Raw genomic sequence first — 12,303 nt, 5'->3', positions numbered from 1 at the left:
TGATTTCTGCCTTTTTTTTCACTTTAGTTCCTTCACAAACTGGAATGGAATGTCTTTCCGGCCCACATCATCCCCCTGGCCTGGAATGCCCTCCTCTGCCCATCCGCCAAGCTAGCTCTCTTCCCCCCTTCAAGGCCCTACTGAGAGCTCACCTCCTCCAGGAGGCCTTCCCAGACTGAGCCCCTTCCTTCCTCTCCCCCTCGTCCCCCTCTCCATCCCCCCATCAATCAATCAATTGTATTTATTGAGTGCTTACTGTGTGCAGAGCACTGTACTAAGCACTTGGGAAATACAAGTTGGCAACCCTACAGCACCTGTATATATGTATATATGTTTGTACATATTTATTACTCTATTTATTTATTTATTTATTTATTTTACTTGTACATATCTATTCTATTTATTTTATTTTGTTAATATGTTTGGTTTTGTTCTCTGTCTCCCCCTTCTAGACTGTGAGCCCACTGTTGTGTAGGAACTGTCTCTATATGTTGCCAACTTGTACTTCCCAAGCGCTTAGTACAGTGCTCTGCACACAGTAAGCGCTCAATAAATATGATTGATTGATTGATTTCAGTGTCATCGTTGTTTAGTCACACTGTTGCGGCATATGATTCGTCCTAATGGCCTTCAGTTTTATTCATGCCTCCTCTTCAATTGTTGAGGATTTTTGACTTTTAAAAATATGAAATTTTTCAACCTGATTCTAGTGCTCCTCAAAATCATTCTAAGTCCGTCTCTAAAATATCATCGCATACATTTTCATGCTCTGTATATTTGTTCTTTTTAAATTCTTTCTGAAATCTCATCTCCTTCAGGAGGCTCCCTGATTAAGCTCTTTCCCTCCCCACCAGGCCCCTCTCCTCCTTGTCATTTTGGCAGTTTCCTAAGCACTTGAGTACTTCCCTCTCCCTCCTCCCTCCCAGCACGGGCGAGTGTGGAGTCGGGCACGTGTACACACCCACCCGCCCACCTACCCCTCTGTAGCACTTATGTACAAAAGCGCCACGTGGGACAAGGACTGTGTCCAACCCATTTGCTTGTATAGACCCCAGCATTTAATACAATGCCTGGTACACAATAAGCACTTAACAAATACCAAAATTATTATTATTATTATTATATTTATTAACTCCACCCCTCATCTGTCATTTTAGTATCTGTCTCCTCCATTAGACTGTAAGCTCCTTGAAGGCAGGTATCATGCTTACTAACACTATTGTACTCCCTCAGGTAATTTGTACAGTGCTCTACACAAAATGGATGACCAATAAATACTATTGATTGATTTAAGTGTTTTTTTTGTCCTGAGTTCATCCTTCTAAGGTAATTTCCCTCCCCATAATAATTTCAGCTGAAGTAGGTGATACCTGAATTGTCTGCCCCAAGTATCTTTCCTCATCTCTTTATTCAAAATAAGAGATAAGTAGATTACATTATTGGAAGGCGTCCCATATACACCATGTCCAATCCTCCTATTAAGGGAAAGAGAGCTGCCTATTTACAGTATTTCAATCACTATTCCATAAGTCTTTGCAAAATAATTGTTAACCGCATTACACATCTAGCTGGCAGCATCAGTACAGAACTACTGAGAGTTAAAACCGATTAGTTCAACCTGTTCTCCGGGGACACCTCCTATAATTGCTCTTTTTGCTATTTTCTTTCCTCCTTCAGTTTTATTTCCAATTCGATCTAGCATTATTCTTCCCAATAAAATTTAATAGACCTTGTACTACATATTTTCATTCACTTTACAGTGTTTTCATCCTCTTTTCCCTATTTCTATATTGTTGCCTTTATTTCTGCACCAGTCACCTCAATGGGAAGGTTGGTGACTTGTCACACTTGAAATGAAGTCCATGACAGGGTGGTGACCCCGCTTCTTGGTTCTTAGGTGGATCTGGGAGGTCCCTGAAATGTCCTCAAAGGCAGGACCCCAGCCAGTGAGTCAGTCAATCATATTTATTGAGCACTTACTGTGTTCAGAGCACACTCTCCTAAGTGCTCGGGAGAGTATGATATTTCTTCACATAAATGGTTCCTCTACCTCCTGCCATGCCCTAGGTTAGTAATAATAATAATATAATAATGGTATTTTGTTAAGTGTTTACTATGTGATGATGATGATGGTGTTTGTTAAGTGCTTACTATGTGCCAAGCACTGTTCTAAGAGCTGAGTACTGTTCCAAGTGCTGATCATTTTGGTATTTGTTAAGCGCTTGCTATGTGCCAAGCACTGGGGGATATACAAGTTAATCAGGTTGTCCCAGATGGGGCTCCCAGTCTTTATCCCCATTTTCCAGATGAGATAACTGAGGTACAGAGATGTTGTGACTTGCCCAGAGTCACACAGCTGATAAATGGTGGAGTAGGGATTAGAACTCATGACCTCTGGCTCTCAAGCCCGTGCTCTTTCCACTGAGCCACCAAGCACTTTTCTAAGCACTCTACTTCCTGCCATCACCACAGTCCAGGCAAGGCTTTGAGTTTCAGTTCCCAAACTACCTGCTATTTCATTATTATTCTTATCATTATCATTATCATTATCAGTATTATCATCATCAATATTATTATATTTGTTAAGCACTTAGTGTCAGGAACTGTTCTAAATGCTGTGGTTGATTCAAGTTAATCAGCTGGGACACAGTCTCTATCTCACATGGGGCTCACAGTCAGAGTTGGGAGAACAGGTAATTGAATTCCTATTTTGCAGATGAGGGAACTGAGACACTGGGAAGTTAAATTAAGGTCACGCAAAAGGAAAGAGGCAGTGTCAGGATTAGAATTCAGGTCCTCTGACTCCCAGGCCTGTGTTCTTTTCAGTAGGCCACAGTACTTCTGTGGATTGCCCATGGATACCTTTATTCTGGTCTGCCTAGTGGCATCACTGACAACTCTTTCCTGCAACCTTATGTACTGCTTCCAGAATGTCTCTAAGCATTACATTAAACTAGTCAAACAAATCGTTGGCCACATCTCCCAAAGATTTCATTGCTAGAGTCCCCCTCTCCAGTATGCTCATGACAAATGGTCTTAACAATTGGTGAGCTGATCCTCCCATCAGAGTCTTCACTTCACATACAAATAATCTTCTATTCGCCTTATCAGCTGCTTATTGCCTGGTCTCTGCTACCCAGATGAAAACAGAAAACATTCAACTTGGAGCAGTTTTTCCCATTTCTAGGATCATCTCTTCCATGCAGTCTCCTTTTCTGTTCTGTGCAAAGCCCTGGAATTGGAATGATACCTTACACCAAGAAGAATCAGCTTCAGTTTCTAGGGTCTGTTGCCTGTGGTTTAGAGGCTACTTTACACATACACACACCCATATGCACATATAGGGCATATATATGTATTGTATATGTATATATATTATGAGAAGCAGCATGGCTCAGTAGAAAGAGCATGGGCTTTGGAGTCAGAGATCATGGGTTCAAATCACAGCTCTGCCAACTCAGCCGTGTGACTTTGGGCAAGTCACTTCTCTGTGCCTCAGTTACCTCATCTATAAAATGGGGATTAAAACTGTGAGCCCCCAGTGGGACAACCTGGTCACCTTGTAACCTCCCCAGTGCTTAGAACAGTGCTTTGCACATAGTAAGCGCTTAAATTCCATTATTATTATTATTACTATATATTAAGGGTCTGTGTGTGCTTGTGTGGCATATGTGTAGATATATTGATGTATGAATATGTATCTCTTAATTCTTCACCCATAGTAGTTCCATTTTTTCATCCATTACAGAGTCATACTCTTCCTCTGTAAATCACTGTTTGAAGAGTTGTACCATCTATCTTTTTTTTAATGGTATTTGCTAAACAATTACTGAGTGCCAGGCACTGTACTAAGTGCTGGGGTAGATTGAAGCTAATCAGATTGGATGCAGTCCAGGTGCCACATGGGAGCTCACACACAGTCTTAATCCCCATTTTACAGAAGAGGTAACTGAGGCACAGATAGGTGAAAAGACTTGCCCAAGGACACACAGCAGACAAGTGGCAGAGCTGAGATTAGAACCCAGGCCTGTGCTCTATCTGCTAGTTCATACTCCCTTGCAGAGAAGCAGCATGGCTCAGTGGAAAGAGCCCAGGCTTTGGAGTCAGAGGTCATGGGTTCAAATCCCGCTCCACCAGTTGTCAGCTGTGTGACTTTGGGAAAGTCACTTAACTTCTCTGTGCCTCAGTTACCTCATCTGTAAAATGGGGATGAAGAATGTGAGCCCCCTGTGGGACAACCTGATCACCTTGTAACCTCTCCAGCACTTAGAACAGTGCTTTGCACATAGTAAGCACTTAACAAATGCCATCATTATTATTTTCCTCACATTCTTTCGAAGGGGGTAGGGATGGTAGGTATCATCATCCTATTTGGGAGAAACTGAAACACAAGTAAATTACATGACCAGCCTGAGGCTACCCACTTAATCAGGTACAGATAATAATAATAATAATAATAATAATGGTATTTGTTAAGCGCTTACTAGGTACAAATCACTGTTCTAAGTGCTGTGGGGGGATACAAGGTGATTAGGTTGTCCCACATGAGGCTCACAGTCTTAATCCCCATTTTACAAATGAGGTAACTGAGGCACAGAGAAGTTAAGTGACTTGCCCAAATTCACACAGCAGACAAGTGGCAGAGCTGGGATTAGAACCTATGACTCCCAAGCCCGTGCTCTTTCCACTGAGCCATGCTGCTTCTCTGCAGGACTATGGCTCCATCATGGTCTAGTGGAAAGAGCACAAGCCTAGGGTGAGAAAAAAAAAACAGGGTTCTAATTCTGACTGCACCACATGCCTGTGTATGACCTTGGGGAAGTCACTTAACTTCCCTTTGTCTCATCTGTAAAATAAGGATTCATTAACTGTTCTTCCACATAAGACTGTAAGCCCCATGTAGGACCACATGATCTTGAATCTACCCAAACAGTACAGTACTTAACACATAGTAGTGCTTCAATAACACAATTATCATTCTCACCTATCCCACCATTGCCCCTGGCCCACATATGTTTGCACATATTTATTACTCTATTTATTTATTTATTTATTTTACTTGTACATATCGATTCTATTTTATTTTGTTAGTATGTTTGGTTTTGTTCTCTGTCTCCCCCTTTTAGACTGTGAGCCCACTGTTGGGTAGGGACTGTCTCTATATGTTGCCAATTTGTACTTCCCAAGCACTTAGTACAGTGCTCTGCACATAGTAAGCGCTCAATAAATACGATTGATTGATTGATTGATTGATCCTACCTGTAGCCTGGAATGCCCTCCCTCCTCAAATCTGCCAAACTAACACACTTCCTCCCTTCAAAGCCCTACTGAAAGCTCACCTCCTCCAGGAGGCCTTCCCAGACTAAACCCCCTTTTGTACTGCTCCTCCTCCTCTTCCCATTGCCCCAACTCGCTGCGTCTGCTCTACCCCCTCCCCACCCCACAGCACTTGTGTATATATGTACCTATTTATTATTCTATTTTATTAATGTGTATATATATCTATAACTATATTTATTTATATTGATGCTATTGATGCCTGTTTACTTGTTTTGATGTCTGTCTCCCCACTTCTAGACTGTGAGCCCATTGTTGGGCAGGGATTGTCTCTGTTTGTTACTAAACTGTACTTTCCAAACGCTAAGTGCAGTGTTCTGCACAAAGTACTCAATAAATACGATTGAATGAATCACTAATTATTATTGAGTGCCCTCATTTTGTAGTGCTCTGTATTAAGTGATTGAAAGAGTAAGGTAGACTGCAATTGTTATTATTATTAGTAGTAGAGTACTACTACTACTTCTTATAATAACAATCCTTGCCCAAAGAACTTGCAAGTTATCAGATTTCCTGAGTACCGGCCAAACACTATCCACTGGACCAATCCTTGAAAGGATTTCTGTGATAATTTTAAGATCTATTTAAGCAGTTCCTCATAAGTGGAAGAGCCGACCACTTCATGTGCAAAATTGTTACTAAGGAATCAGATGATGTTCATTTCTGCCCCATTAATCACTGAATGTCTGGGTAAAACCTAACCTGGGTGGTGCCATTTTGCCAGTGATGAGGAAAAACATTTGCGTTCACTGTTTTTTCAAGGTTTGCTGACTAATGCCCAAATGAGTACATTGAGAAAAAATGAAAATAGATATCTTTCTGTTTTAAGGGCATTTTTAGCAGAACTTCCTCCAAATGATCAATTCATCTCCAAATTCTCATTGGATTTTCTTTTTCCCAGTACATAAACTTCTCAGAGTGGGCAGGTGTCAACCGTCTGAGTTGGTGTTACCCAGGAGAATCTAATTGAGATTGACCTAGCCCATTCCTCCAATGGGCTCCTCAAAAATGTTAATTGGTGGAGCCTAGTAAACTGAATTTCTCCTCCAGTCAGATCTTAGCATTGTTTTTTGGCTAATTCTAAAGTCTTTACTTACTTATATAAATATTCGCTCTGCAGGAGCTCATGTTTGCTGGAGTTTTACATGAAAGAGGGAAAAGTGGAAGACATATTTTGCCTAATAATATTTGCTGAACTTGGCTAAAAGGTTAAGGGTTAGACTAAGAAGCAGAAAGTCAGAAATCAAGGCAGTGTGGCTCTGGACTTAAAAAAAAATTTATCTTGACCTTGGCATTATTGCAATGTGATTTAAAATTTGGGATGTAGAATGAAAAAGGCCAAGGTGTGCAATGGGCATTATAAGAATTGCTTTGATTCCAACAGAAGCATGGCCTAGCAGCCTAGTGGGTAAAACATGTGCCTGGGAGTCAAAGGACCTGGATTCTAATCCTGACTTTGCCATTTGCAGAGGCAACTTCTTTGTGCCTCAGTTTTCTCAACTACAAAATGGAGATTCAATATCTGTTTTCCTCCTGTCAGTGAGCTCCATGTGAGACAGAGACTGTATCCAGATGATTAACTCATATCTATCCCAGTGCTTAGAACAGTGTTGGACACAAAGTAAGCAATTAACAAATATCATTGAAAAAATAGTGATGGATATACATAACTGACATGGAAAGGTGTATTGTGCGTCCTTACTGCTGATTTGTAAAATTTTAGAAAATGCACTTGTCTTTGAGACAACACTGAAGTTGGAAATTTAAAATCAAGAACTACAGGTAATAGCTTCATTACCAAACCCACATTTTAATAGGACTATTTATAGATTTTTCTATTTGAGCAATTTGGATGATCTGTATTGATTTGTATTCCATGACTGCTTTATCTAATTTTTTTTACTGTATATTTAAAACTAAGTACAATTGCTTAAACAGTCCTTATTTGAAATTTTTGCTTAATTTTTTTTCCTTTTTGCTTGCAAAAGAGGAAAAGTAAGATTAATGCTGGAATCTTAATCGTAAGGGAAGCAGCATGGTCTAATGGGTATAGCAAGAGCCTGGGACTCAGAAGGACTGGGTTCTAATTCCAACTCTGCCATGTGTCTGTTTTGTGGTCTTGGGCAAGTCACTTCATGGCTCAGTGGAAAGAGCACGGGCTTGGGAGTCAGAGGTCATGGGTTCTAATCCCAGCTCTGCCACTTGTCAGCTGTGTGAATTTGAGCAAGTCACTTTACTTCTCTGTGTCTCAGTTACCTCATCTGTAAAATGGGGATTAAGACTGTGAGCCCCATGTGGGACAACCTGCTTACCTTGTATCCCCCCCAGCACTTAGAACAGTGCTTGGCACATAGTAAGTGCTTAACAAATGCCATTATTGTTATTATTATTATTATTATTATTATTATTATTATTATCTCTGGGTCTCAGTGACTTCATCCAAAAATGGGGATTAAGACCGTGAGCCCCATGTGGGACAGGGACTGTGTCCATCCTGATTAGCTTGTATTTAGCTCCTCTTCCTTCTCCAACCCACCCCACCACTCTCAACCCTCTCCACTACTCTCCCATCCTTCCCAGCAGTATCTTCAGATGAGATCTCCTCCCTCCTCTCAAGTGCTACTCCATCCACCTGTGCTTCAGACCCCATTCCCTCTCATTTTATCAAATCTCTTGCCCCTTCCTTCCTCCCCTCCTTAACTTCCATCTTCAACCATTCACACTCCACTGGTTCCTTCCCCTCTGCCTTCAAACATGCCCATGTCTCCCCCATCCTAAAAAAAACCCTCCCTTGACCCCACCTCCCCTTCTAGTTATCACCCTATCTCCCTCCTACCATTCCTTCCCAAACTCCTAGAATGAGTCATCTACCCCCACTGCCTCGAATTCCTCAACACCTACTCTCTCCTCGACCCCCTCCAATCTGGCTTCCGTCCCCTACACTCCACCGAAACTGCCCTCTCAAAGGTCACCAATGACCTCCTTCTTGCCAAATCCAACGGCTCCTACTCTATCCTAATCCTCGCAGCTGCCTTTGACACTGTGGGCCACCCACTTCTCCTCAACACACTATCCAACCTTGGCTTCACAGACTCCATCCTCTCCTGGTTCTCCTCTTACCTCTCCGGCTGTTCATTCTCAGTCTCCTTTGCGGGCTCCTCCTCCCCCTCCCATCCCCTTACTGTAGGGGTTCCTCTAGGTTCAGTTCTTGGTCCCCTTCTGTTCTCTATCTACAGTCACTCCCTTGGTGAACTCATTCGCTCCCACGGCTTCCACTATCATCTCTTTGCTGATGACACCCAAATCTACATCTCTGGCCCTGCTCTTTCTCCCTCCCTTCAGGCTTGTGTCTCCTCCTGCCTTCAGGACATCTCCATCTGGATGTCTGCCGGCCATCTAAAACTCAATATGTCCAAGACTGAACTCCTTATCTTCCCTCCCAAACCCTGCCCTCTCCCTGACTTTCCCGCCACTGTAGATGGCACTACCATCCTTCCCGTCTCACAAGCCTGCAACCTTGGTGTCATCCTCGACTCTGCTCTCTCGTTCACCCCTCACATCTAATCTGTCACCAAAACCTGCCGGTCTCACCTCCCCAACATCTCCAAGATCTGCCCTTTCCTCTCCATCCAAACCGCTACCTTGCTGGTTCAATCTCTCATCTTATCCTGACTGGATCACTACATCAGACTCCTCTCTGATTTTCCATCCTTCTGTCTCTCCCCACTTCAGTCTATACTTCACACTGCTGCCCAGATCATCTTTGTGCAGACACTTTCTGGGCATGTTACTCCCCTCCTCAAAAATCTCCAATGGCTGCCGGTCAACCTACGCATCAAGCAAAAACTCCTCACTCTCGGCTTCAAGGCTCTCCATCATCTCGTCCCCTCCTACCTCACCTCCCTTCTCTCCTTCTCCAGCCCAGCCTGCACCCTCCGCTCCTCTGCCACTAACCTCCTCACTGTGCCTCGTTCTCACCTGTCCCGCCATCAACCCCCAGCCCACGTCCTCCCCCTGGCCTGGAATGCCCTCCCTCCACACATCCTCCAAGCTAGCTCTCTTCCTCCCTTCAAAGCCCTACTGAGAGCTCACCTCCTCCAAGAGGCCTTCCCAGACTGAGCCCCCTTTTTTCTTTCTTCCTCCCCATATCCCCCGCCCTACATCCTTCCCCTCCCCACAGCACCTGTATATATATTTGTACAGATTTATTACTCTATTTATTTTACTTGTGCATATTTACTATTCTATTCATTTTATTAATGATGTGTATATAGCTATAATTCTATTTATTCTGATGGCATTGACACCTGTCTACTTGTTTTGTTGTTTGTCTCCCCCTTCTAGACTGTGAGCCAGTTGTTAGGTAGGGACCGTCTCTATATGTTGCCAACTTGAACTTCCCAAGCGCTTAGTACAGTGCTCTGCACACAGTAAGCTCTCAATAAATATGATTGAATGAATGAATGAATTTAGCCCTAGTGCTTAAAACAATGCTTGACACATAGTAAGCACTTAACAGATACCATCATTATTCTTATTATTTGCAGTAACTGTGTCAGTTACAGGGATCATTTACTGAATGTTACTATGATCAAATGCATTGCCCTAGAATGTTAGATTCAGACAAGATTTCACCTCATCTCAGTACCCCTCAGAGCAGGAACACAAACTACCCAACCTAAAAGTGCAAACTTCAAAGGTTGCTAAAAATGATTTCATATATCAAAGTTCTGAAACTGAGCTTTGACTGCTTCAGCAATGCCTAACCTCATTCTATCTTTGAACTTTTGATGTTCAGGCATGGTAGGATAAAGGACAACCCAGGTCATATGACTTTTCCAGCTCAGGGGAAATGTCATTGAGATCTTGGAGTGTTTTCCCAAAGCCACCTCTCTAGAAGGGGCAGTTAAATCTCCAAGGATAGACAACTCTCCTGTTTTGCACTCCCTCTAGACTGTGGGCTCACTGTAATCAGGAAAATTTGTCTATTAACTCTGTTGTATGGTGTTCTCTCCCAAGTGCTTAGTACAGTGCTCTGCACACAGTGAATGTTCTACAAATATGATTGATTGTTTGATTTTCTCCTTTCAAAATGAGTAATGTGACCTGGGCTAACTCACTTAAGTACTGAAATTTAAGTATTTGCACTTGGGTGTGACCGTAAAGCCTGTCTTAAGTGGCCATAATATTTGCAGTTCTAGTTGTTGTGCCAGGAAAAGTAGGAGCAAACAAACACACACACACACACATGTGCGTGCACACACGCACACATAATTCAACATCAGCACTAGCTAAAGTGGGTAAAATTCTTAGATCAAAAGAGACAGCAATGGCATACAGGAGTTTAAGAGAGTGACCAGACTGGAGTTTCTTTGTCCTGCTGTTTTCTGACTGTGAAGAAATAAGTGACCATTAAAGAGGAGGAAAAGTTAAAACAGAAAGGAGAACAGGCAAGAGGCAGCAAAGAGAGACCAGTTGGGAAGGATTAAGAAGTGCCGTTGGCCTGCCCTGCCGGGTCTTGTTCATTCAGAAGGAGGCTTCCTCTGATTGGGAAAACTCAGGAGTGACTTTAAAAGAATTTCCCTCTGGCGATCAAGGAGCCAGTGGGACATTGCCTCGAAATGTCTGGGAACCGATCTATGATGGCTGAAATCTCCCTCATGCCATTTCTCATTTCTCAGAACCCAGGACTGACGCCCCTGGAAGCAGAACCTTTTATCAGCCTGTAACAGGAGTCTGAAGAAGATGGCAGGACGAAGCAGCTTATTAGGGAAGGGTCCAGTCACCTGGGAAAACCTGATCACCTTGTATCTCCCCCAGTGCTTAGGACAGTGATTTGCATATAGTAAGCGCTTAACAAATGCCATCATTATAAGAAGCCTGGAGAAATAATGAATAAGCTTTAATAATTAATTGGATTCATTCATTCATTCAATTGCATTAATTGACTGCTTACTGTGTGCAGATCGCTGTACTAAGCGCTTGGGAAGTACAAGTCGGCAACATAGAGATGGTTCCTACCCAACAATGGGCTGGAAGGGAGGCAGAGGACTTAGGTGACCAGGAGTGGAAAAGAGGTCACTGGATTCAACTTTTGGTCACTATTTCCTGGATCTCCCATTTCTTCTGCATTTTGGTGAGATTCAGGATCATTCTATCTGTATTACTACAGAGGTGCACCAGAAGCCAGTGGGGTAGAGGGGCACAGCCTGTCCTTGGGACTACAGTTGGGCTATGTTGACAGGGGTGTAAAAGACACCTCCCCTTCTCTGGCATCTGTGGCCACAGCTGCTATCTGGTTCTGGATTCATTCATTCATTCATTCATTCATTCATTCATTCTTGTCTTGTCTTATGGTATCGAGTTGTTTCCGACCCATAGCGACACCATGGACACATCTCTCCCAGAACGCCCCACTCTCCATCTGCAATCATTCTGGTTTGCGTATCCATAGAGTATTGTTGCTAAAATCTGAAAGTGGTTTACCATTGCCTTCTTCCATGCAGTACACTAGAGTCTCCTCTCTTGACTCTCTCCCACGCTGCTGCTGCCCAGCACGGGTGAGTTTTGACTTGTAGCAGATTGCCTTCCACTCGCTAGCCACTGCCCAAGCTAGGAATGGAATGGATAGGCCTCTGCTTGACTCTCCCTTCCATAGTCGAGACTGGTAGAGTACTGGAAACTCCAGGTGCGAGCCTGAGAGGGGGATTCATTCATTCATTCAATAATATTTATTGAATGCTTATTTTGTGCAAGGACTATACTAAGCATTTGGGAGGGCATGAGCAAAGGCTCCTCAGGATGCTGATTCTAGGCCCAGGCTGGCCTCTGAGGTCTGAAGGAAATCAGGGGAAGTCTCCCTGGGAATAAGAGGAGGCTCAGAAGCAGAACAAACTATGTTCTACAGACTCAAGCACTTAATCAATTAATTAATCAATCCATCATATTTATTGAGTGCTTACTGCA

The 12,303-nt window shown here is 42.9% G+C and overlaps 1 non-coding gene across 1 annotated transcript; it reads right to left on the bottom strand.

The window, feature by feature from the left end:
- Positions 1–11,907: 11,907 nt before the first annotated feature.
- LOC119938218 lies at positions 11,908–12,043 on the bottom strand. The gene has a single exon (XR_005454375.1). It is a non-coding gene; the product is annotated as a small nucleolar RNA SNORA7 (small nucleolar RNA).
- Between the last annotated feature and the right edge of the window lie 260 nt (positions 12,044–12,303).

The sequence above is a fragment of the Tachyglossus aculeatus genome, chromosome 1 (assembly GCF_015852505.1).
Source record: "Tachyglossus aculeatus isolate mTacAcu1 chromosome 1, mTacAcu1.pri, whole genome shotgun sequence".
Lineage (NCBI taxonomy): Eukaryota > Metazoa > Chordata > Mammalia > Monotremata > Tachyglossidae > Tachyglossus > Tachyglossus aculeatus.
Note: the sequence above shows the minus strand (reverse complement) of the source record. Positions and strands in the feature narration are given on the sequence as shown.